Source organism: Bemisia tabaci, chromosome 1 (assembly GCF_918797505.1).
Source record: "Bemisia tabaci chromosome 1, PGI_BMITA_v3".
Taxonomy (NCBI): Eukaryota; Metazoa; Arthropoda; class Insecta; order Hemiptera; family Aleyrodidae; genus Bemisia; species Bemisia tabaci.
This window is the reverse complement of record NC_092793.1, coordinates 11,459,084-11,483,609: the sequence shown is the minus strand read 5'-3', so window position 1 is coordinate 11,483,609 and position 24,526 is coordinate 11,459,084. Positions and strand designations below refer to the sequence as shown.

At 44.1% G+C, this 24,526-nt stretch overlaps 1 protein-coding gene and 1 long non-coding RNA gene across 3 annotated transcripts in view; one reads left to right on the top strand and one right to left on the bottom strand.

Annotated features, from left to right (window-relative positions):
- MESR6 (misexpression suppressor of ras 6) overlaps positions 1-24,526 on the top strand; it is a 660,344-nt gene that overhangs the window by 413,220 nt on the left and 222,598 nt on the right. The gene's annotated exons all lie outside the window — the stretch shown is intronic.
- Positions 12,379-24,526, bottom strand: part of LOC140223864 (uncharacterized) — a 38,048-nt gene continuing 25,900 nt past the window's right edge. The window contains exon 3 of the long non-coding RNA XR_011899154.1: positions 12,379-12,866. This is a non-coding gene — a long non-coding RNA (uncharacterized lncRNA). The remainder of the gene's footprint in view (positions 12,867-24,526) is intronic.

Sequence of the window (24,526 nt, the reverse complement as noted above, 5' to 3'; positions counted from 1 at the left end):
AATAAACAGCGAATAATCGATTATTTATCACAGTTTCAGATGGGGAAATACGATCTATCGCAAATCACGTCACACCACTGTTGACTTGAAGCACGTAGCCAGGATTTTTTTCTGGAGGGCGGCTATTTTGGGTGAAGGGGGGTCTGAATAAGAGGTCCCTCCCCCGGAAATTTTTTGAAAAAGGCTCCATCTTTGCTTTCGGGGCCCCTATGGAAGTCCCCCCTTCCGGGGGGGCTCTCCTCCCGGCTACATGCCCGGCTCCACTGCTGTGATCTGATCTTCGATATTATGCAATTACAAGTCCTCTTGAACTCATGCCAAAATTACAAAGATTATAGTCATTGTCAGTTAAAATTTAAGAGTCACAAATTACGGTCAGATCTTGTTTTAATCCCATATAGATTCCAAAACGGACGTAGAGAATCTACGACTAAGCTCGAAAGCTTTGGAGTAAATGGATCGCTAGACCGTGCACGTGCCCAAAATGAAGCACCCGAATAAAAATTGTTTTCCCGATATTTTACACAGAATTTGATGGATGTATTGAAACTTCCTAATCTGAAGCCATTAAGGGTTTTTTTCTTTTCCTCTTTTTTTCTTTTTTTCCCGTACGTATATTCACACCTCTTGCTCACAAGAAACCGAAGTCTGTGCGTAAAAGCAGGATTGTAATACCTATTAGATTCCAGATTATATATGGATCTTCGGGGAACCTGCCAGGCAGTACTAAAGTATCTGATAATGCTTATCACGCGGCTGGTCAACGTTATACCAGGTGCGTGATATTCAAAATGACAAAAATGAAGCAGTTACCACTAGATTTCCGGGAGCCTGGAGAGCATGTAACAAAAATCAAGGAACCCCAGAGAGGCCTTCAGTCGTTGCCAAGTTTCCATCGATGAAAACCAAATTTACTGGGAAAATTGAGGATATTTTCTTCCGAAATTTTCAAACGGTTTTATACACAATTAAATTTTGTGGTCCATTGACCCGATCCCAGCTCAAGAAAAGGAATGATTTTTTTCTCAACTGGCATCTCGCTCCAACAGAGTCCTAAGAGTATACTTCGATCAATATTTATTTTTTGCTCATCTTGTGGTTGCTTGCGTTCATTTCCGCGCAAACTTTGCTCAAATGATTATTAAAAGCGGCTATTAACGGGCCTAATGCAGTTTCGTATGCTAATGGCGCTAAAGGTCCATTTAAAAACCGTTGAGTATCAACTCAAATCATTGAGTCCCCGATGCCCTCACTGGAGAAGCTGTAAATGAAGACACAAGTGAGTAAGCTCAGTCCAACTGTCCGCATCCAACGTTCCAAACAGTCGAGTCTCCATGAGGTTTGAGCCAGGACGTGTGACGTCATCCAGCGTGTTTCTTAGAGAGCATATCTACCCCCGACCATGTCAATTTTCGATGAAGAAACTTTCGTTTCGGACGGATGGTTTATTGTTATGTAAACGTTTAGAATTTAACCATGAAAGCGGGATTGTGTGACACGCACAACTGACCCGTTCAACAGTGACCCGAAAGCTCGAGAGGAGAAACAAAGAAAGCGCTGCCGATTGCAATTAAGCTTTGGGGGGGGGGGGGGGGGGGGGAGGGGGTGGAGTCATTCGGGGCGTGCAGCGTGCAGCTCGGCTATCGAGCCGGAGATCTTGATGTATTCTCATTGTGCCGAGGGAACAAATTCTATGTAAATCCAAGACCACTCATACAATCAGAAAATGACAACTGAAAGGCCGGGCCAGAGGGAGGTGACGCACGCATAATAGACAGCGAGATACGCTGACGCCATAGGTGGTAAACCCGCGGATCTCCTCCAGAAAGGAAAGTTAAAAAAGCACTTACGAAATCGCCGAAGCCCACACGAGCCACGTAGGCCCACGGTACCGTAATCGTCGCTGTTCCGCGCGCTTTGATTTATATTTCTGATAATATATTTCGCCTTCTTTTTCTCTCGCCCGCCGTAAATTATGCACGGCTTAAGAACACTGGTATCATTCTGTCTCCGACTAATTAGTTGAATTTTGCATGCTCATATTTCAACTCCGGCCGGACCGCGAGAGGGCACGGGGACACTGATTGCAGTCCCCTGCAGTGCAATGAATGCACTCTCAAAGGCATGCCTCTGAGCTGTGTGCAGTACCCCGGGACAGGAGCCCCCCCCCCCCCCCCCCCCGACACACTTGTGCGCTCAATGGGTGTACGTCTATTATGTTTTACAGAACTATCATTGCTCGTAATTGGGAACATCGACCCAGCTATGTTTTAGCGTCTGCAGCGCAAAAAATTTATTAGCAGCCGTGGTAAATTGATGGGGGCCATTGCATTTTTCTTCTTTATTCACTGTTCGAAGGACGAGTCCAAATCTACCTCCATGTATCTTGGCAGCAAGATTCCGAGTGTTGAAATTATTTTCGTGGGAAACCGAACACCTGCAAGTGTCAAAATCAAACCAAATGTATGACAGTTTGAAGTTTTCAACCGCAGAAACATAAATACAGCTACTCAAAGTTTATAACCACTTAAGTGCAATGCGCAAAATTGTAGGGCTAAGTAATTTCACTTCCTCTACCAGCACCAAAAATTAATGAAATTTCTCAAAATGTTTCTTTTACGATCCTCAACTATGATTCCCCTAATCTTTTGCATGTCAATCATGGATACAAAAAGAGATACTCGTGTGGCCCGATGGTTGCGTCTGGTCCCCGAAAGGACAAAAAATCTATTAACTAGTTACAAACGGCTGGTAGTGTTACGTACACGTCTGATTATATTTATTTATCAAAAAAATCTGATTTTTGAGAGAGTTACTGCTCCCATCCTCTTCTTTTGCTTCCTCCCTCTCTTTATTTTGCCTCCGATCATCTTTGAACCACTAGTTTGAGCCATGAACTAATTTTATTATTTTCTTATCTGTTTCAGGTAAGAATAACCCGGCGGAATCTCATTATCGGACGTACGAGACGAGAAGGTGTGATTTGAAAACAGGAAAAACTTAAAAACTACGAGATAATATACTACTAATTGGAGCATATTTGGGTAATCGTCTTAATAATAACCCGTTTTGATCAACTTTTAAAGCCCAGGAATCTTAAAAAAAAGGAGAGGACGAGGCTCGGTCACGGGGTTTGTCTGGGGAAAGGGGTTGAAAGTAAAAACGGATAGTATATATTCCCAAATGTCGCAGGAAATGACCCTATATTTCTTCACTTCACTGAAAAAAAAGTGAGGTCAATTTTACATTTGGCGTAAGAAAAGTGTGCGAGAACTTATAAAATTCTAAATTACCCGCCACAGCAGTTAGTTTTACATCTTGGCATTGCTAAAGTTAATGCTGTGGCGGGTGATTCAGCATTTTACAAGTTCTTGCGCACTTTTTTTACACCCAGAATGTTAAATCAACTTCACTTTTCTTTCGGTGTTTCTACCCGTTTGTAGGATCCAAGGAGTTGTTGAAGGGTCCTCTGGTGGCACCCTGCTCTGTTGGCTCCATCGTGGCCGCACGGACCGGACCGGAGCGGCGATGGCCTATTTTCGAAGGAACGCGGCGTTTACTACGGATACATAAATTGTGTCGCAAATGCGTCGGGCCGTCGCGTCGGACGCGGGCCGGAGCCGCGGTTACGACTCTCGGCTCAAATCGATTCCAGGCAGCTCGACCGGCCTGGCCTGGAGGAGTGGCCGCCCCGACAGGCAGAGTGCCCGACTCACCGAGCCTACTAGACCTGCCGCCGGAGCGGTATCCGGGAGTCAAGTCCCGACACCGTTGTCGTTTACCTCAAGCCACGCGGCCCAATATGTAACCACATACGAGGCCCACTAGGGTCCCTTTATACTGAGAGTCAAGACAATCTGAATCCATTTCTGATTGGTTCCCGTATTTTAGGCCTCCACAGTGTCACAAACGGGAGTAAAGATTACATTTTCACCAATTGCAAAGATTATAATCTGGAATGGACCGGGGAATTACGGGTTCGGCAAGGAACAAACGGAATGAGAGGAGGAACGGAGAAAGGCATTTGAGAATGGGCCGATCAAAGATTACGAAAAACGTTCAATTTCTGTAATCTTCATTCCCGTTTGTGACATCCATGAGCCGAATTGTCTTGACTCTCAGTATAAAGGGACTCTAAATCCACGCGGCCCAATATGTAACCACAGACGAGGCCCACTACGTCCGGCACAAAATTTACGCGCTTACGTCGGCTCCCAAAATTATTCCCCCCTACCCATTTTTTTTTTTTTTTTTTTTTTTTTTTTTTTTTTTTTTTGCAGGTTTAATGGCTTACACCTCTTATCAGAGGCCTACAGCCAACTATAGAGAGATATTTAATGTCCGTAGACCACAGGGTGATAGGGACATCCGTGCTCCGGCTTCCTAATTTTCAGGGATTAAGGCCGAGTAGAATCTGTTTCTGCAGTTCCGCACGTCAGTTCCGTGAAAATTTGACGCCACCACCGGGATTCGAACCCGGGACCTATTGGTCTTGAGTCAGACGCGCTGACCGCTAGGCCAACCCGGCCGACTACCCAAATTTTCATCATTTTCAAGTTTCATTTTTCCCCTCAAAATTTCAATTTTTCCCTTTTGAATAATCGAGGGGAGGAGAGAAATGATTTTTTGGCCACAAGACGACGTACTGCTGGTTGGTTGTTGAAATTGTTTAACGAAGCGATAGGCAAAGAAGACAGAAATGATATGGAGAGATCCTATTGGTAGAAGTGGGTGGTTGCAATAGACTAAGGAGGCAAGTAATAAACTATGACTAACGGCAACCCATTAGAGACCCTATAGTCCATAATTTTCTCCCTCAGACTATAAGAACCACACACTTCAACCAACAGGGTCGCTCCATACGCCGTGTGTCTGCTTTGACTATCGCTTTGTCTATCAATTTCAACAACCAGCCCGCGGAACTTCTCAGCGTTTAGAAGAACACGAAGACGAACTTTCAGGAGTGAGGGGGCACATTCCCAGCAGCATATCTCACATTTTCTAACTGCACTGAAAAAAAGATTGGTAGAATTTACCATTCTTCTCTTTCACGCTCTATTTCACACTGCGTCAATTCAGAGTCAATTCTGCCAGAAGAAAGGTAAACGTTACTATATACTGGTACAGGTAACCATTCTTCTGGCAGAATCACCTGAAGATTCGTAGAATTTACCACGCTGTATTACACACAGCGTGAAGGAATCGTAAATTCTACCAATCTTTTTTTTTCAGGGTGTAATCACTCCGGCGAGCTGATTATTGAAATTGATAGACAAAGCTGTAGACAAAGAAGATGTACGGGTTATGGAGCGATCATATTGGTTGAAATGTGTGGTTCTTGTAGACTAAGGGAGAAAATTATGGACTAACTGTCGGTTTTCTCTCGGGTTGCCGTTAGTTTGTCTATTACCCACTGCCTTTGTCTATTGCAACCACCAGCTTTCACCAATAGGATCCCTCGATATTATTTTTGTCATCTTTGTCCATAGGTTTGTCCATCAATTTCAATAATCGGCCCGCGGAGGATTTTCCTCGGATACGACGAAACTTCCAGGTTAACGGTGGGAGCGGCGAGGCCATGATGCCTCGCCCGCATGGAACGGCATCACGCACGCAGTCGAGTCGAGTCTGGATGGAACCTATACAAAATCGGATGGAGGATGGAGGCTAGAGGATATGGCGAGCGAAAACCGGTAACGAAATAGTTTCCATGAATGAACCGGGTCCCGGTTTCCGCTCCCCCGCCCGGTTCCCCCGCCTCCCGTCCCGGTCGAGCCTGCGCCTGCGCGGTGCGCGCTTAAGGAAAAACTCAACATGGGCATTCCGAGCGGACCCGGACCCGACCCGGACCGCGACCGTGCGACTGGGCCCCGGCCCCAAAGCCACCTGTCTTGACCCAAGGTTAAAGTTGATGTGTGCCGTTTCCCGCCCGCTCCATTCACTACGCCGCTGCCGCCTCCGCTTCGGAAACTATCCCTCCTCCAGCATCCAGGACTAGAGTGCCTTTATAGGGAGAGAATGGACAACTCGAAAATTTGAAGGTTAGGTTTGATCAGGTCGTGCACGGAGAAAAACACTTTGTGCATGGGACCCGAAGTTTAGGTCACATGGATCTCTGAAGTTTTCGGATTGAGCATCTGAACACTTTAGATCTAGCTGTCGAGGTTCGGATCACGCATCTGAAACTTCAGTTCTCACATCCGAAAAACTTCGATTCTCACATCCGAAAAACTTCGGTTCTCACATCTGAAGTACTTCAGATGTGAGAACTGAAGTTTCAGATGTGTGATCCGAACCTTGACAGCTAGATCTGAAGTGTTTAGATGCTCAATCTGAAAACTTCAGACATCCATATGACCTAAATTTCGGGTCCCACGCACGAGGTTTTTTTCTCCGTGTGTAGCTCTTAGGGCCCAAAAAGGCAGCCAACCTATGAACTCGAATCATCCAGTGGTACTGATTCAAACTCCGAGAGTAGGTACCCTGATCAAACATTAATGAAAAACGTATAAAATTTCGATGTCGCATACATTTTCTTAGTTTCAAAGTCTTGATCCTTAAAAAACGCTTGTTTACAATGCGCTGTCGGCCCTATTGATTAATCTTTCAAATGCATAGGTTGGCAGCGGCACTTTTCTAGTGATTTTCATTTTTCACGTTGTCGTCCTTTTGGGCCCTAAGAGTCCCATCGAGTAAATCGAGTTGTCCATATTCTCCCTATAAAGGTACTCTATCCAGGACCAATATCAACTCAGTCCCAAGAAAAATGTTCATATTCTATAACTTGAGTATCTTCACGGGAGAGTATGGACAACTCGATTTATGTAACTCTCAGGCCCAAAAGGGCGACAACGTGTAAAATGAAAATCACCAGAAAAGTGCCGCTGCCAATCTATACATTTGAAAGATCAATCGATACGGCCGACAGCGCATTGTAAACAAGCGTCTTTGAGGATTAAGATTTCTAAACTGAGAAAGTTTATGCAAAATCAAAGTTTTTAACGGGCTTTTATAATTTTTGATCAGTTATGAAACGACGGGTAGTAAGAATTATGAAAATTAGTACCACTGGATAATTCGAGTCCATAGGTTAGCAGCCCTTATCGAGTGCAGCGGGCTGACTGGACTGACTATAGGGTCTATCACTCTCGATTGACAGCAATAGCAGAGCATCGAGAGTTCACCCTTCGCGTCATCGCGCCTTCAGTTTTTCAGATGCAGCACGGACGTCCATCAAGTACGAATAGTTGTATCTCTGCGCCGTCGTAAACGCGCGTCCTTTTCCTGCCTCTATTTCCATATTGTGTTTGTTTGCGTTTGTCTTATCCGTAATTGTGCTTCAAGCACCACGTGAGTAACACAGCCGAAGGTAGGAGAGATGTGTTCGGGCCTTTTTTTTATGTTTTTCTCTTGCACCTGAGCGACACCTCATTGACAGCATATAGCAAAGCGTTGAGAGCGCACGCTTCGCGTCATCGCGCCTTCAATTTTTCAGATGCAGCACAGACGTCCATCAAGTACGAATAGTTGTATCTCTGCGCCGTCGTAAACGCGCATCCTTTGCCTTCCTATATTTCCATACTGCGTTTGATTGCGTTTGTCTTATTCGTAATGCTGCTTCAAACTAGTAGCATAGAGCAGAGAATCGCGAGTTCACGACTCAGGCCATCGCGTCGTACATTTTTCACATGCAATGTGGACATCCTTCTCGCGCGAATAGTTGTATCGCGTTTACACTTTAGATGTCTCTTTTTTTTTTAATTTCGAGATAATATCGTCTCTGGTGGGTTGCCGTCAGTTAGTCTATTACCTACCTTCTTTATCAATTGCAACCACCCACTTCCATCGATAGGATCCCTCCATATCCTCCTTATCTTCTTTGTCTAAAGCTGTGTCTATCGATTTCAACGATCAGCCCGCTGGATATCATTTGGATCGGGAAAAAGAGCGACTTTTTGACGGCATGTCAACCTTGGTAGGGATTTGTCGAATAAGTCCGATTTGGAGGGAACAGGTTTGGCGACATGTAACCGTATTTGATGAGCGGGCACTCGGACTCGGAGGTCTGGTGTGTCGCGATAGGAAGCAGGAGCAGCGGCCGTTTTACGAGCGACGAGCCTTTTTCGCGGCGACCGCGGCCACGCCATGGAACGCGGCACGGTGGCGTGGCAATGGCATGGCGCGGCGCGGCCCGGCGGTGAAATGGGAGGATGAGTGGCTCATTGCTGGCTGTTGACGGGCAACCGCAGGCCTCCATTATCGTCCCATCGGGGCATTTATCGCACGTGAGCCCAAGCCCTTCCCGCGTGGACTTCCACTGATCAACAGCAAAGTGCCTCTTGGACGGAAAAAATATGGACACTGACTGAGGACCCACGGAGACACAGAAAAATGGCGGCGATTCTGGATGAGGGGGTTGTCACCAATCTTTAACGCTCATTGTCAGCCTTGTCATGATGGGGATCCAACAATCAGTAGAGAATATTTTTCTGCATGCGATGCAAATAAATTGGTTTCAGAATCAGTAAATACGCATTTCTATGTAATTTGAGTTGCTGGAAAAAACCTCATTTTCTGTCATTTTGAATCAGGGGTGGAACTAGCGGGGGTCAAGCCTCCCTTCAGAAATTTACATGGCCCTGCTTAAAAAATATGAGAAATTTGCTTGGTAAAAGGAAGACCTATCATCTACCTTTGAAGTTGAGATTGGCGATTAGATGAAAACGGATAAAAATAGCTCCTGAGAAAGCACAATGTTTGAAAATTTTCAAGAGATGGACGTCGGGTCCCCTTGAGGCTACAGGAGTCCCCCGAATCCTCCTTTAGAGCTGGGGGAGTCTTGCTGATCGCGCTTGATAAGATGTCTTTTAGTGCCCCTCAAACCTCCCTTCATGAGGTGCTTTCGGCCCTCTCCCATGAAAAAAGTTCCTTGTTCCTCCTATGGCTGCATGCAACTCGAAACACTTTTTCGGATGCCAAGAGCTCCACGAGGCGATACATGGATGAGTCAGTCAGTGTCTCTAGTTTCTTGGAAATAGATATTCCGATGTCCATGCACGTACCACAAACACACTCAGTAAACAGTTGGGTATGTTTAATTAGACTACCTTCGTAAGGAGAGTATGCATGGACACTGAAGGGTACGTTTTTGAATGGTTCAGTCACAGTAGGTTTCAAGAGGCTGTCTAGAATCCAAAAAATGGCGCGCGTTGTTTACAGATTATTCAAACTGACAAATGAGGTTTGATTTTACTGTAACACATCCAAACTTCCTCAAATTACTTAGTCAGTTTTGAAACCAATTTTGCGCCAAAAAAAAAAAAAAAAATACAAATGGCGACTCGGTGGGAGGGGATGTTGCTTGATGATGTTAGTTGAGAAGATTTTTTCGGATGTATCCACAAAAATGATTTCTCAACTAATTGTAAGTGAATGCGCCTAGCTGGGCAATTTGAGTAACGTTCATGGTGATGCAAGGAAATAAAACCTCATTTGCTATCATTCTGAGTTATCTGCATGCAGCGTCAGCCATTGTTTTCTTCTTATTAGGAGCTTGGTGAAGCATTAGATAGCTGAGCTAATCAGAAATGGATCCTCCGGTGTCCATACTCTCACTACTACAATACTGCCGTGCTAAGGAAGAACGCCGTATGAACATTCGAGAGTTGCCAAATTTCTGAAGGTAAAACATGCATTTTTGACGACATTCGTGCACATTTTTCTTTGAAATTTTCAGATATTTTAGATTGAATTACTACGTCCGAAATTGTCTGAGAAATTTGGGGAAAGAATATTCACCATTTTCCCTGCGAATTCGGTATATATCGAAGGAAATTTGGCAACGTCTGATGGCTCATACGCCGTTTTTCCTTAGCACGGCAGAATACTCGAGTATGCGTCTGCGTGGCCGGAAACGGTGAGACGCTGATTTTCCATTCAAGGCGGCAGCAGTGCGGCGTGGCGCGTCGGTCGCAGCGTCGCCGGGCGTCGCGCGTAGCGTCGGGGGCTGCGGCTGCGTGGCGGGAAACGGAAGCTCCGCGCTGCGAGTCGGACAATGAGATGAGCGCGGCAAAACCCGCGCCCGCCATCATCGACGCCACGGGACGTGGATCCGACGACCGCGCTACCATGCAACGATACGACAAACCGATATTTTTACGATCCGAGCTGTTCCGACCACAGGATCTATAGGGAGAGTACGAACTAGAGTACGTTTATAGGGAGAGTATGGACTAGAGTACCTATATTGAGAGAGTATGGCCACTGGGCCCCATGGAGAGGCTTAGGACCCACAAATGACGGTGCTTTGTTTTGGTTTTTTTGGATGGGAGGGGGGTCATTGCCAACTTTTGACAGTTATCACCAACCGCACTTGCTGCCAACCTTACTACATCTAAGATAATTTTTCTCAAAAATTGCACACGATTAGCCTTAAAAATATGTAAAGATGTCGCAATAGTGCATTTGAGTAAATTTCTCGTTACGGCAAGCAAAGAAAACTACATTTTGAGTCATTTTGCATCACATTAATTTATGGCGTCCGCCATTTTTGGGTCCTAAGGGCTCCATTCAGCCTAAGATGGCTGAGCCAATCAGAGGTGGTAACCCCAGTGGCCATACTCTCTCAATATAGGTACTCTACCATGCAACGATACGACAAACCGATATTTTTACGATCCGAGCTGTTCCGATCCAGAGGATCTATAGGGAGAGTACGAACTAGAGTACGTTTATAGGGAGAGTATGGACAACAGAATGGCAGTGACATTTTTCGTTTTCAAATGTTGGCTGTTCTTTTTGGCCGGAAGAGCTCCATATTTCGACATGACCATGCTCTCACTATACATATAGTTACTCCCGAAACAAATAGTTACTATAGTCAATATAAAATGGAAATGTCGTAATCGACGACTAGTCCATCACAATTTAATGAGCCACAAAGTATTGAAGGATATGGATTGATAGGACATCATCTCCACTTTATATGAAATAGCGTGACATTGACATATTAACAAAAAATCGGAAGTGTGGCCAGATGGCTAAAAATTGGCAAGAGCCCACTCCCATAGTGAGTAACAGTTTTTTTTTTTGGATTCTATAGGTCCACATGAGGCTATGCATCCATTCTCCTTGTGTAAAGATACTCCATTTTGAAAATTCAGGAGACAAGGTGTCGAGCGGAGAGATGTACAGCATCGTGACCGAGCATAAGTTATCAATCATCGGCTTACTTGCCGAATAGATTGCTCGACACTCAGTCGGGTCCAGAGGAAAACGATTTTTTTTGGAAGAAAATTTTTCGGTAATAAGAGGAGGCTCCTAACTCTCTAGCCCCCCCCCCCCCCTCACCCCCCACTGCGATACGTTGCTCAACACTGCATGCCGCCGCCGTAATAGCGAAGAAAGCCAGTAAATGTCAAATTTTCGTAACCGAGTTTCCTCGAAATGTGTCTAATCTCTTTTAAAAGAATCCACTGAAATAAGCTAAAATAGCAAAATTCATCTCACTTGGATCAAAACGAGACATGTGAGAAAGCCTTAGGTGCGCAAAAATCTCTCAAAATCGAAGATTGCTTCAATTTCCTTCCCGGCAGAGACCCGTGGGAGGGGGGGGGGGTGTCTTTTGGCGACAAGCCGGGGCCGCAGAGCTCTCCGTGGGGCCTCGACCGAGTCCTGGCAGGCGCGACGCGCGCGTTGCGTTGCGTGCAGGGGAGCTAGACTCAAAGTCTCCCTGCGACAATGGATGACAGCTGTCTGGACGCCACGCTACAACCTCGAGGAGGTCGCCCAAACCGCTGCCGACGCACGCCTCGTCGGCTCCATCGTCGGCCCGAGTCGACAGTCGAGAGTGCGGGCATATCGAAATATGGAGCTCTTAGGGCCCAAAACGGCAACCAGCCGTCCATCCCGAAAAACACTAGATAAACGCGCTGCCATTCTTTAAATGCCTATATCAAACCAAGATGGCCGAGAAACAATGTTCACTTATGAGCGTCTTTCCGTAAAAATGAATAAATGTATACAAGAAATAAATCAAACATGTGATTTAGAACGATGAGTCGTTACGGACGTCAGGCACGTAGCCAGGATTTTGTTTCGTGGGGGGGGGGGGGGCTTGGCCGGGGTCCCTCTACTACCGGGGGGGGGGGGGGGGGTTAAAAGATTAAGTAAATTTCTCATTTTTTCTTGGTTAATTGAACATTACGAATCGGGGTCCCCGGTTGGGAAGAATGGCGGCGTTTCGCTCGTCCCGAACTAAACTTCTGTAAATTTCCAAAAGAGGAAATTTTTTTTATTTTTGTTTTGGATACTCCGCTAGAATTCCCTCCCATCAAAGCAGCTTACAATAAAAGAGACGAGGAGATTGTCAGAGGGCGGCAACTTGTGAGACTTCCTTGCCTCTCACTAGTAGTACGTAACTTCATCATAATAATCCTTCTCAAGTTTTCATCTTTCTCAGGGACAAAATTGTACTTTTCTCTCGCTCTGAATTGTATTCACAATGCCACCCACAGGGAGAAAACTTCTGCAAATTTTAAAAATCTCTATTTTTAAGGATAAATTGCAACCGGCCTTAAATCTGTAGGGGGCAATGGACCCTGATAATGGCGCAAATAAAAATACATCACTGTTGTTATAGTCTCAGTAGATAACGTTTTCTCAAGCAATTATTCTGACTTTGACAAAATGGGAATTTATTCATTGACTCTCGTACAAGCGATTAAGATCCTTACTTTATTACCAATTTCGGGTGAAACGCGATTTTTCTGAATTTGATTTGACGAGGAGGTGGGCGAACACACCTCGGCTTATCCCTGATATTGAAACGGCCGGACTGGAGACTGAGCGACATTTCAACCGCCTGCCTGGAAAAATAATTAGGAGCGATAGATTATAATGTTGACTGGTGACTGTAAGTGTTTGGAATTTTGGACCAGTTTTTATCTTCGAGATTATGTAGACGCTCATATAAGTGACGGAGGTAGAGAGAGGAAATTAATGCAAACCTGCAGAGCATTTTCGGACCGAGACAGTCCATCTATCGCTGGAGTCCAGTACCCTCTCAGAAACTCTGTCATTGCTCTTTTTAATACCCTCCACATTTTTTTCTTCCTTTTTTTCATGAGCATCTTCGTTTTTGGAAAAAGAGGAGGAAGAAGAAAAATTAAGCGGTTAATTATACGGAGCCTAACTGGAGCACGTTTGAACGCACTCTGGTTGAAAGGAGACGAAGAGAACAAATTCCCTTATAAGGGATGTTTAATACATGTATTTCCTGCTCTGTTATTCTACAAAGGAAAATCAGGATTCTTGTCCCAAAAAGTAAAAAAAAAATCCATAAAATTCCTTCGTAAAGTGTTTATGATGAATGAGAGTTCAAACTGTCTTGAAGACACATCCAGTCCTGGGAGAAAATTTATAGGAAATGATTATCAACCGAAATGGAAATTATGTTCCGGGTACCTTGGATATGTCTCGAATATATTCGGAAAATTTCTTAAATGAGTAAAGAAAGGTGCTTTTACGCATGATAGTGGTGAACAGAGGTCCAAGAACTACTTTCTGAAGCGTAAACACTTATCTGTAAAATGTTCACCTTTTTGTTGACATACAGGCGCTTTATCATCCCGCTCCTTCATTCCCTATGTGTAACTCCCTTAGAAGCGATTGTCGGTTCGATTTTTAGACACACGCACCCTTTATAGACCGCTTGAGAGACCTTTAGACATATTTCTTCCTTTTCAAAATGACTATTGATTTGGACATACCATAGCATATCTCGTGCAAACTTAACCTTAATTCATCTCGAAATTCAAAATTAAGAGGCATCTGAAGTGTATACACGATAGGTGCAACTATTTGCGCAACATGGATGTCCACATTGCATATGAAAAATGTAAGACGCGATGGCGTGAGTTGTGAACTCGCACAGCTCTGCTCTATGCTACTAGTTTAAAGCACCATTACGAATAAGACTAACGGAAACTAACACAGTATGGAAAGAAAGCGAAAGAAAGGATGAGCGTTAACGACGGCGCAGAGATACAACTATTCGTACTTGATGGACGTCCGTGTTGCATCTGAAAAATTGAAGGCGCGATTACGCGAAGCGTGAGCTCTCAATGCTCTGCCATATGCTGTCAATAAGGTGTCGCTCAGATTCGGGAGAAAAGCTAAAAAAGAGGTCCCAACACATCCCTCCTACCTTCGGCTATGTTACTAACGTAGTGCTTGAAGCACCATTACGAATAGGACAAACGCAAACAAACACAATATGGAAATAGAGGGAGGGAAAGGATGCGCGTTTACGACGGCGCAGAGATACAACTATTCGTACTCGATGGACGTCCGTGCTGCATCTGAAAAATTGAAGGCGCGACGGCGCGAAGCGTGAGCTCTTAATGCTCTGCTTTATGCTGTCAATGAGGTGTCGCTCAGATTCGGAAGAAAAGTTAAAGAGGAGACCCGAATACGTCTTTCCTGTCTTCAGCTGTGTTGATACTCGTTCTTTCTTCTTTTTTCTGTTTCTTGTCTGATTCTTTTTTAGGATGGATTTGTAGACCCACGTCTTAGACTCGTGTAAACCGCAGCACTGGCTCGGTTCTTTTGGAAATAATGGTGTTTGGATACGTCCTAGTGGCTTTAATTTTTTATGTTTTCTTCAATTTCAGAAGTCTGTTGGTTACTTCAATACGTTCAATTTTGCAAGTTTTGCTCCTTGCGATTTATTAATAAACTTTGAACCTGAAAATACCGTAAACTTGTGCTGCTTTGGTAAAATTTTCTCAACCTCTCTCTCTTCGTAGGGGATACCCCACCATGAAAGATCACTTTACTCCCCTTTAACCGGCCAAGGGTCTGCACCCTTAGATGCGAGCCAGTCCGACCCTGGTTGCACGTATAGATAACTAGCGGTAGTCGATCGCTTTTCACATTTATTGGATGAGGACTAGCACAGAGGATCAAAAATCGAGGTATGCATGGAAACTTATTTTGCCATTTGAGGGGCTTGGAGAACAAGACGCATTAGTGCAGTTTTTGAAAAAAATTGAGATATTCATAATTTCAAGTAATACTAGTCTAAATGCATATTCTGTCTGACCCAAATTCCAATTTTCCAGCATTAAAAAGTCAGTTTGAACTTTCTTTCCCATGTAATTGCGAAACTTGACATACGTATTTCTCGAAATAGCAAACACTCCACTCATGTCGCGCCTTGTCTTCCAAGCTCCTCATACGTGGATTCGAATAGCGTAGGCTAAGTTCGATCGGTGACTTCCAGTTTGAGATCTGAGTCGATCCAAACAACATTCCGTGTATAAGCATGAGTGTGCGCATACGATGCGATGCAGAATCGTTGACGAGATCTGCGGATCATCCGTTTAAGAAGTGTGTCACTTTTTCCCGGCTTCGATTCGGTCCCTATTAGAGTAGGCGGAGAGAGGTGCGGAGTCTACGATTGCGGTTGTGAGGCCTTTTCGAGTCGAAAACTGAGTTGCGAAAGCTCGCCTCGCTCGGCCATTTCGGATGCACGGTCGAAGATAAGGGACGGACCCGTGCCAATGCTGTCGCCGCTCACGTCAGAGCTCTCCGCAGAAACGGCCGCTGCCCGGGCTGTCGGTGCATCGCGGCCGAAGCCGAGGCTGACCACTCGCCACTAATATGGGAGCCCGCTCCATCGCTCGCGATCGTGGACGGACTCCGCAAAATCATCTCTTGTCTCGACGACTGCCGCTGCTCTTCCGGCCGGCGTCGTCAGATCTACCCATAGAGACGAGAGACTCTCCACTGGCCTCTTGACGACAGGTGGAAGCTTTTACTTTCGGGTATTCAATAATACTTTATGGACAATGGAGATGTTGCATGTGTGAGGAATTTGCGATTTGACCATGGATTCTTGTGTAAAAGTTGGCGAGAAACACGCTGGTGCCACTGGTTTTCTCTGAAATCAAATCCCAAGCTCAAAAAAGCTCTCAAGTTGAGGCCAAAACGGAGGCCTCAATCAACTACCTCTCGTGACTGCTCTTGGGGTAGATCCAGAGACAAGAGACCCTCCACTAGTATCGCGGCCAAGGTGGGAGCTTTTACTTTCGGGACTTCAGCATTCTACTGTTGACTCACCTATATGGTTGATGATCAACAACGTGTTGGCAGTTCCGTTTTGAAAAAAAGCCGAAAATGGCCGAAGTTTGGGAAACTTGTTTGGCTCATGGCGTCACCCGAAGCTCATCAGCCACCGTGTAAGTAAATCAACAGCCGAAATTAGGACGATGACTGTTGCTCCCTTGTAATGGAAACGTTGCATGTGTGAGGAATTTGCGATTTAACTATTGATTCTTAGGTAAAAGTTCGTGAGAAACACGATGGTGCCACTGGTTTTCTCTGAAATCAACTCTCAAGCTCATAAAAAGCTCTCAAGTTGAGGCCAAAATGGAGGGGATATCCCACGCTGTCCTGAGAGTCTACCTCTACATCAAGACCAAACTCTCCATGCAAAGATAGGAAGCAAATACATTGTCAGAGTTGCCGTGATTTCAGTTTTAGAGTCCCCAAATAAGGTGGCGAATTTTTTTTTTCAAATTTCACTTTTCATTGCCATTTGGTACTCGAGAGAATAAAAATTCGATCACATAAGACCCGTTACCTCAGATTTCTAAATCAACTTTTGAGGCTGTGGTTACATATTGAACCAATCGATATCAATATAATCTCACCTGTGTATTCTGTTGAACACGATCTATAAAAAGCATCAAGTGAACGTGCCGGTGGAGGAGGGGTGTATGAGACGCGTTTACTCGTGTTGGGCACATTTTTTGTGAAAGCCCTGTCAACACTAACAAAAGTTCAGTTCCGTATACCCATCCCTGTTTGGACAAGGCCTTCCATTTACAAAAAACGAATGAAAAAATTATGAAAGAACAAACATAAATGTGGTTAAGAATTTTAACTTCCAACGCCGCGCCGACCGCACTGTGTTGGCGCAACGCGTGAAGTATTCATGCAGTCTTGTAGGCGCTATGCGTTTCAAGCCGACTGCTGCAGCTAACCGCAGTGTGTTTGCCGCAATGCGTGAAGTATTCATGCAGTCTTGTAGGCGCTATGCGTTTCATGCCGACCGTCGCGTCGCGCCGCTCCAGGTCAAATTGCGTGTTTGGTTTCTCTCTTAACTCAACTTATTAAAGGTGTTGTCTCTTGTATCACCGAAATACGATAAAATTAGAAATTACTATACATTTACTCTCGGGAAATGATAGATTTTGTTGCCATTTCTCGTTTGTAATTTATTTTCTGAATCTGATTTTTTTCTCTCTTTTTTTGATACATACATTCAAAAAGATTGCAAAATTTGCCGCCCCCTACATTTTCCCGCCATGGGCCGCGGTCCATGTGGCCACCCTCTTAATCCGGTCCCGTTTACTGCAAGGAACTACTCTCCTTTTGCTCTGGCTGAAGTTTGAAACAGGCCCATTCCCCATTTTCCTTCTTGTCCGTTCGCTGTGTTTTGCGTAGAATTGTAATGAGGAAACCTATCTAATGATGTTTTATCTTTTACCCTGCATGGTGATCCATCATGACTGTTTTAAAATCAGAAAGAAACCGAATTTTAGCAAATCTGGCAAACTGAGATCAGGCCTAAAAAGGCCAGATATCTTGATGCTCACCGCGCGCGGTGTATTAGCTCCGGCAGAATGGATTGAAGGCCTTTCCAAAGATGAAATCGTTGGACGTGATTCAGGTGACGTCACAAATATCAAGCAAGCTGCAGTAATCATGGCTTACGGACTCTTTTTCCAATAAGGCGATGTCATCCCTATTATGGTTACAGTACCTAGCCCAGCAGAAGTACTTTTAAAATAGCAAGAACACTTAAGGTACCACCGCACCGCTTGAAATGGAATTTGGTCGCATACGGGAAAAAACAAAAAGGGAGGAGGCAGGAAACTAGGAAACCTAGTTGTGAGCATCAGAAATTAAGTACTGCACCTGTAAAAGATACATGGCTAAAAGTCTACCCAGTGAAAAATATCTCCTACACTGGAGATGAGATCTAGTTTTTGACTCTAAATAACAGTGATTGACTGTAAAACCACTTTATTTTACCCTAAATTACTATAATTGCCACTTGGCTGGTTTTTCACGTGTAGAGTACCTACATACATAGCAAAAGTATAGACGGATGTGAAACTCCGAAAATCCATCAGGCCTTCACCGATGCCTCCGCGAACAAAGTTAGGGCCCAGAAATGCAGCCAACCTATGAAATTCAATTATACAAAGCAATTTACTAATACAATTATTAGGAACTGTCGTTTATAAAGCACCTGTTTGACTTGGTTTTTGCATAAATGTATTCATTTTTGCGGAAAAAAGCTCATTTATGTACGTTCTCGGCCATCTTGGTTAGAATTGAAATCTGCAGACCCTGCAGACTAGCAGTGAAATTTTGTGTGTTAGAAGTTGGTTAGAAGAATGGCTGCACTTTTGGGCCCTAAGTGTAAGCCCTCCATGAAGCAATCTGTCCATACTCTCGCTATATAGGTACTCAATTCACTTGCCTCGATCTTCAGTATCTCGCGACTTCTCAACATTCAACATTTGGACGGAGTATCATCATGTTCACAATGTAGCACTGGCTGTCAGAATTTCGGAGGAATGTATTACAACAACCTTGTTAAGTGAACATTGCCAGGTTTTTTTATTCGTCCGTGCAAATCAGAGCCTCTCTCGTTTGCTCATACACGGATCCAAGGGGAGGGGGGGGGGGCACACGATCCCCCCCCCCCTTCTCCTTTTATCTCCCGAAAACAGGAGGAAGAAAAAGAGAGGGGAAAAAGAAGGAAGGATGGAGGAAAGAAGAAGGAAAAACGCCTACACATGGTAATTATTCATGATGAAATTGACTGAAACTTGCATATTAGATGCTTAAAAAATGCAAAAATTGTTTGGTGGGGGGGCTGGACCCCCCTTACGACGACCCCCCCCCCCCCCCCGTTCGAGGTGTCTGGAGCCATCTATGCGTATGCTGCCACTTTTTGTTCAGAATTTTGGAAGTAACACCATTCAGAATTTCTGCTACTGAGTGATTGATTTGATTTTACCGAAAGCACCGATTTCGGATTGGCTTGGTAAAGAGCCGGCAGCTATTAAGACACAGACATGCTGCCGCGCTATGGGAGAACGTCGTATGAACATTCGAGAGTTGCCAAATTTCCCCGAATAAAACATGTATTTTGTAGAAAATTTATGCTTATTTTTCCATGATATTTTCAGATATTTTAGAATAAACTGCGTAGAAAATTTTATGGGAAGTTTGAAGAAAAACTTTCGCAAGTATTCCAGTAAATTCAGTTTTCATCGAAGGAAACTTGGCAACGTTTGACGGCTTATACGGCGTTCTTCCTAAGGACGGCAGCGTGGGGACCGCGGCGAAGCGAGGAAACTTGGCTTTGGTTCCGTTCCGTGTTGACTTGTTTTTCCTGTAATTAATTATCATGTTCGGTGAAAGTGATAATTATAATTAGAGCGCGGTTGCGCGTCCAGAAACCGACCAGTGGCGTAGCGTGCTTTGCGATGTATCGATTGATCTGTCATTTAAACCTATGGAGAAGGATCGATAGACAGGATGTTCGCAACGAACACCTTGGTAATCGATTCTTTACCACCGTTTCGAACGGGAAAATATCGATAATCGATCATTCACGGCTCGCCACTGATACCGACTCCAATCATGACCGGGCTGAACCTGCTTGATTGGGCAGATCCCTCCAATGCGGTCGCCACGCTGATATCGCCGCCGTGAACGAGGCAACAAAGTTGCACTGAACTAAATGACAAGGAATGAGCCTGGTTCATTTTTTGAGGATACGAGTTGTGAGTTGCTATGAATTTAACTTCAACCGCATATTTTCTCTCGGGAATGAAGTATCGAGAGCTATCTAGAATGTTTAGCGAGACAAGATGTCTCATTAAATGAAATAATGAAACCATCAGTCATCATCCTGCGAAAATAAATCCAAAATCATTTGCTCCCGATTATCCCCCTTTATATTCTTTGACGTTGACTTCAAGAGCTACCTTACTGATCAACGGATGACTCCAAACCATACACTAACCAAAAAACTGTGCTCCGCTCAAGCATGATGATTCTTAAATTTCTGCCAAAAATTTCTTTTAACTGATTTAAGCTGAATTTTTCTTGATACAAGAAACATAATGCTTGGATTAAGCGAAAAAAGTGGTTTATATTATGCAGGAAAATTCTTGATTTAAGAAAAAATACTTCTTGGCGGCAAATTTAAGATTCTTTTTTTTTTTTTTTTTTCAGTGTAGTACGACCGAGAGTGATTGACGCAGCCTTGCCGTCCAAAGCAAGGACGCTGTACCTTCATTTTAGAGTTTTTCAATTTTTTTTCGACGAGATTCTCTACTACTTTAATATCAAGAGTATTTTTTCCTCTAATTTTTCGTAAAACCGTGCTTAATCGGAGTTGTCGGTAGGATCCACCTGACAAAATAAAGCCTGATTGTGGTCAGAGTGAAAAATGACGTAACGTTGTTTTTTCAACCGAATCTGGTTCCTCTTTTTCCGTCATCGGAACTACTCCAATGAGGATAGTCGGAGAGTTATGATAAAAAGGAAGCAGGAATTTCTTCTGACGTAAAAATTTGCCGCTAAATACCTAGATTCCCCTCTTATTTGGCGTATTTTAATCCAATTAATTTTTATTCTTCCCTTACCCGAAAGAAGGCGCGACGCGCGGTCATTTCCTGTTGGAGCACGTTACTATCAAGACGACAAATTTACAAACATTCCTTCCACCTGATCAAAATTGTTCAAGTCTTCAACTGGTTTAATTTTTAGCTCCCGCGTCGTCTTGTCGCGTCGTTACGTTTCTCCTCTGGAATATCCGAGGTTCACGTCGATGGATTAAAAAAAAACCAGTTGTCAATGCGATTCGGACTGCATTTAACAGAGCGGAACTGCCAAGTCTGACTCATGTAGGAACAACGTATATGTGAAAATTTTCCCTATGCAGGTTGGTGCTTCATTGATTGAACTAGAAATAGTAGAACCTCATTGGTAACTCAATCCTCTGCTATATGCTGTCAATGAGGTGTCGCTCAGATTCGGGAGAAAAGTTTAAAAAAAAAGGCCCGAACACATTTTTCCTGCCCTCAGCTGTGTTACTCACGTAGTGCTTGAAGCACCATTACGAATAAGACAAACGGAAACGAACACATTATCGAAATAAAGCGAGGGAAAAGATGCACGTTAACCACGGCGCAGAGATACAACTATTCGTACTTGATGGACGTCCGTGCTGCATCTGAAAAATTGAAGGCGCGATGACGCGAAGCGTGAGCTCTCAATGCTCTGCTATATGCTGTCAATGAGGTGTCACTCAGATTCGGTGGAAAAGTTTAAAAAAAAAAGGCCCGAACACATTTTTCCTGCCCTCGGCTGTGTTACTCACGTAGTGCTTGAAGCACCATTACGAATAAGACAATCGGAAACAAATACAATATGGAAATAGAGGGAGGGAAAGGATGCGCGTTTAAGACGGCGCAGAGATACAACTATTCGTACTTGATGGACGTCCGTGATTCATCTGAAAGATTGAAGGCGCGATGATGCGAAGCGTGAGCTCTCATTGCTCTGCTACATATGGTGGCGCTCAGATTCGGAGAAAAGTTGAAAAAGAGGCCCGAATGCATTTCGGCTGTGTTGATACTCGTTTTTTTTTTCAGGTTCCTGTCTGATTCTTTTCTAGGATGGATTTGCAGATCCACGTCTTAAGCTCGTGTAAACCGCAGCACTGGCTCGGTTCTTTTGGAAATAATGGTGCTTGGACGCGTCTAGTGGCTTTAATTATTTATGTTTTCTTTCATTTCAGAAGTCTGTCGGTTACTTCAAGAAAGTTCAATTTTGCAATTTTCACTCCGTACGATTAATAAACTATAGCGTAAACTTGTGCTGATTAGCCAAAATTTTCTGAACCCCTCCCCCACGTAAGGAATGCCCAACCAGAAAATATCACATTACGACCCTTTAATCAGCCAAGGATCTACGCCCTCAGATGCGAGCCAGTCCAACCCTGTTTTAGAGAATGTTAACTGTTTTCACATATTGTTTTGATTTGAATACCGTAAAATCATGGAAAAGGGCAATCTGGCGAAAAAAACATCAATTTCATATTTATGAGCTGTGCTTGAGCAAGTACTGATGAAGGATAGTCCCCGGATGATCCGAATAGGTAAATTAAGTCCCAAGAGAGCGCTCTCTGGGGGTTTGGCCGCGTGATGGACAGGGGGCGGGGGGCATAGCCCCCTAGTTTTGATCCGTCCTCAATCTTCCTCTCATCTTCATTTACTTCTTTACTCATTTGAATCCCCTGAACATACAAAATGCGATTCCGCGGTTAATTCCTCAATTCATAACAAAAATTCCAGTATTTTTACCCTGGGATTGGCGCTGAGCGGTGCGTTGGTAAAAGCCGTGCCAGCACCGAAACTCACCGCGGTAGGATTACGACTCCATTGCACGGTGCCGAAGTATGCGATGAAACTTCGAAAATCATTTTCGGCCGGAGCAAAGAGAACGGCGTGAAATTTTCATCGGGATTTGCAACGAATACCAGAGCCTCAGAGCAGCGTTCCCATCTTGGTTGGCAAGTGCCGGGCCCATGCTTCTGCCGCCGCGCCGCCGCGCCGCGCCGTCCGTGTCAGGAGACCCGGGCCGCCTGCGGCTTGGTTCAGCTTGGCTCCGGTCAACAGGGTTGTCGGACTTCAAATCCTCCCGCCAACCAGAGAAGGTCAAGTTTGATGAGCCTCATCCAAGTTCACAAGAGTTTCAAATATAGTGAGTATGGACAACTAGAAAATTTGGAGGTTAGGTTCGATCAGGTCAATGTAGCTCTTGGGTCCCGAAAGGGGAGCCAACGTAATATGAACTCGAATTATCCAGTGATACTAATTTTCACATTTCAACTATTTATACTGATCAAAAATTATCATAGCACGTACGAAACTTTGATTTCGCTTACATTTTCTCAGTTTCAAAGTTTTTAAAGACGCTTGTTTGTATTGCGCTGTCGGGCATATTGAGTGATCCTCCAAATGCATAGGTTGACAGCAGTGCTTTTTTAGCGATTTTTGTTTTTCACGTTATCGCCCTTTTGGACCCTTACAGCTACATAAATCGAGCTGTCCATACTCTCCTCGTGAAGGTTCTCTAGTTTCAAACGCTTCCATAAATATTCGATATTGGATCAATCCTCCGGAGGGACCGCCCATAAATTGAGGAGGAAAGGCGCAAAAGTGCTGTTTTTGAAAAAAATTAGATTTTATCGATTTCGAGTAAAACTCCCAGACTTTAGAGAGACTTTAGAGACTTTAACTCCCAGCTTTTCTGACGGAATTCCTATTTTGAAAATTTAACCCATTGTCGTCACATTGCTGCAGCTTAAATTTTCATTTTTTTAAATTTTGGGCGGCGGCGTGCAGCCTTTGGTGGATCGCGCGAAGAGAAACAAGACGGAATAATTGGATTACATTTTGCAATAAGGAACCACTATTTAGACGTATTTCTATCAAACAAATTTATGTGGAGGTGAGAAATATGGGGTGTGCTCGTCAGTTCTCTGGCCGTAAGAGTGAATGAGAATAATAAAGCGCCAGTGACGTCAACGGAGATGGATGCCGTCGTCGTGGCTCCTCGCAGTGGTCATTAACTCATGAGCCCTGTCCACAACGCTTTCGTCCCATGCCCGCGGCTCATATGTCCCGCATTCAGGTGGCACATAGTTCTCTTTGCTGAATTTAAAATCCCGCTTTTCCAATTCTTCAAAAGGAATCAGGCCCTCTGACCACACTTCTCTTATGTAGCTTTCTAGAGCACACGCACACCCATATTTCTCACCTCTGTTTGATAGAAATACGTCCACTTAGTACTCGTACTAAACAAATGATGAGCACCTGCGATGTGAACATTTTGGCATGGCATCACAGTAGCTGACAAAGTGGCGCGCAGTGTTTGTAATTGAACCGCGTTTAGCAGAAAGGAGCCAAGCCACATCAGCTAATGCCAAATTTAACTGGGCAAATTATTTTTATACGAGAGAAAGTTTGTGCGGATTCCTTTGAAAATTTCGAGGGATTTGCTCGTACTATGCAGTAAATTCACTAAAATTTGTACAAAAATCCACACAACCGTTTTCATGTAAAAAATCAAGTTGCTGAATTAAACTTGGCAATAGCTGACGTGGCTTGGTTCCTTTCTACTTAACGCAGTCCAATTCAAAGAAGTTCTAAGCCTATAAAATTCACTCTGTTTTTGGCCTGTTGGCGTCATTCAGGCCATGCATTTAATGTATTTAGTGTCACGGAAGTTTTTCTTCAGATCATTTTTTCGTCTTGTGAAAGTTATGTACCTATAAAAAAGGAATTAGTTGAATTTTTGCACCGAGACAGTGTAAATGCGGCTTCATACGGACACAAAATGCAAAGGTCAATGTAAATTTTCCGAC